The sequence below is a fragment of the Petaurus breviceps genome, unplaced genomic scaffold (genome assembly GCF_028583685.1).
Source record: "Petaurus breviceps papuanus isolate PSGF00001 unplaced genomic scaffold, PetGlider_PUasm1.0 213, whole genome shotgun sequence".
Lineage (NCBI taxonomy): Eukaryota > Metazoa > Chordata > Mammalia > Diprotodontia > Petauridae > Petaurus > Petaurus breviceps.
Window position 1 is genome coordinate 4,128,980 of NW_027185860.1, and position 2,417 is coordinate 4,131,396.

The following is a 2,417-nucleotide window of genomic DNA, read 5'->3' on the forward strand; positions in this document are numbered from 1 at the left end:
AAAGGAAAACTATGATGAAGAAAAAAATTGAATTCGACACAAATAAAAAAGTATTTGTAATAGACAACTTGCTCTTTCACAGAATTAATGTAGAAAAAAATATATAAGAAACACATTTCCCAGAAATAAAACACTTTTTTGAAAAGGATGAAGAGGTCATAAATCCATTGTATTCTTCTGGAAAGAATTTACTAGTATTTTTATGTTAATACCCTAATTTTAAGGACAAATAAGACTGCACAAATTAAAAGAGGAGAAAGAAATTGGAAAGGGAAATTTATAATGCTAGTCAACATTTTGTATCTAATAATACCTCAGAAGAAAGCAAATCATTTTAGAATTTGTAGGACAAATAAGAAAGAGGGGAAAGAAGTAATTACATTTTAGATATTTATTAAGGCATGCAAATAGTTAAAATATAGTAACTAAAACAGCTTTAGAAACGATACTAGTTAGGGGTGGCCAGGTGGCTCAGCAAGTAAGAGCACTGGCTCCAGTGTCGGGATGACCTGGATCAAATCCGGGCTCAGATACTCAGCACGACACCCAGAAATAACTGGCCGTGTAACCTTGAGCAAGTTACTTAACCCCGATTTCTTAAAAAAAAAAAAAAAAGAAACGATACTAGTAAGTATATGGGGATTAAAGAATTAAAAAAAAATTGGTCTTTATTAATTAGTTTACTTTTAGTTTACAGGATTCAATTCCACAATTCTTTGAGTTTAAAATTTTCTTCCCTTCCCTCCCCTCTCTCCACCCCCTCCCCCTATGGTGGAATAAAATCAAGTATAGGATCTTCAAATAGTTTCACATTAGACGTTAGTCAGGTTATAAAGAAGGATTGTATCAGATGTAATGAAAAATGGGAAAGAGGAAACAAAACCAGAGAAAGACAGAGAGCAGGTAGTTTTCTTCAATCTGCATTCAAACTCTGTTCTTTCTAGCTCTTTCTCTGAATGTAGACATCTCTCACCATCATGAGTGTTCTGCAGTTGACATAACCCTGCATTTCTGAGAAGAGTTTAGTCTATCAAAGTTGGTCTTCACATATATATTGTGTCTGTAATTGTGTACAAATTTCTCCTGGTTCTGCTCTTCTCACTCAGCATCAGCTTGTATAAGCCTCTCCAGGTAAATATGAAGTCCATCTGCTCCTTGTTTCTTATAGCACAATAGTATTCCATTACATTCATATACCACAACTTGTTCAGCCATTCCTCAATTGATGGGCATCCCCTTAATTTCCAATTCTTTGCCACCACAAAAAGAGCTGCTACAAATAGTTTTATACATATGGGTCTTCCTCCCACTTCTTTGATCTCTTTGGAATATAACCCTAGAAGTGGTATTGCTGGGTCAAAGCATATGAATTTACTTATAGCCCTTTGGGCATAGTTCCAGATTGTTCTCCAGAATGGTTGAATCAGTTCACAACTCCATCAACAATGCACTAGTGTTCCAATTTGTCTACATCCTCTACAGCATCTGTCATTTTCCTGTTTTGTCATCTTAGCCAAACTGATTGGTGAGATGTGGTGCCTCAGAGTTGTTTTCATTTGCATTTCTCTAATCAATGGTGATTTAGAGCATTTTTCATATGCTTGTATATATCTTTAATTTATTCCTCTGAAAACTGCCTGTTCATAACCTTTGACCATTTATCAATTGGGGAGTGACTTGTATTCTTATAGATTTGACTCAATTCTCTGTAAATTTTAGAAATGAGGCCTTTATCAGAGACATTGGTTGTAAAAATTCTCAATTTTCCACTTCCCTCTTAATCTTGGTTACATAGGCTTTGTTTGTACAGAAGCTTTTCAATTTCATGTAATCAATATTATGCATTTTGCATTTTATAATGCTTTCTAATTCTTGTTTGATCATAAAATCTTTCCCTCTCCATAAATCTTCCTTGCTTTCCCAGATTGCTGACAGTATCAGTCTTTATACCTAGATTGTGCGCTCATTTAGACTTGATTTTGGTATATGGTATTAGATAATGGTCTTTGACCAGTTTCTGCCATACTATATTCCAGTTTCCCCAGCAGTTTTTGTCAAAAATATGGAACACTTCATGAATTTGCATGTCATCCTTGTGCAGGGGTCATGTTAATCTTCTATGTATTGTTCCAATTTTAGTATATGTGCTGCCAAAGCAAGCACAAGAATATTTTTTAAAATTAAATTTTATGTTTATTTTTCATTCACATAATTCATTTCGACAAGATTTTTAGTTACAAATTTTCTCCCCATCTTTCCCCTACCCATCACCCCAAAACATCAATCCCACTGTATGTATGTGTATATCATTCCCTTCCTAAGCCAAATTCAATGAGAATAAGGTTGACTCATTCCCTTTTGCCTTCCTATTCTTTCCCTCCATTGTAACAGTTTTCCCTTGCTTCTTCTGTATGAGA

General features: G+C 34.5%; 1 non-coding gene across 1 annotated transcript; it reads right to left on the reverse strand.

The window, feature by feature from the left end:
- Nucleotides 1-2,056: 2,056 nt before the first annotated feature.
- LOC138165597 (U6 spliceosomal RNA) lies at nucleotides 2,057-2,163 on the reverse strand. Its single transcript, XR_011169384.1, has one exon. It is a non-coding gene; the product is annotated as a U6 spliceosomal RNA (small nuclear RNA).
- Between the last annotated feature and the right edge of the window lie 254 nt (nucleotides 2,164-2,417).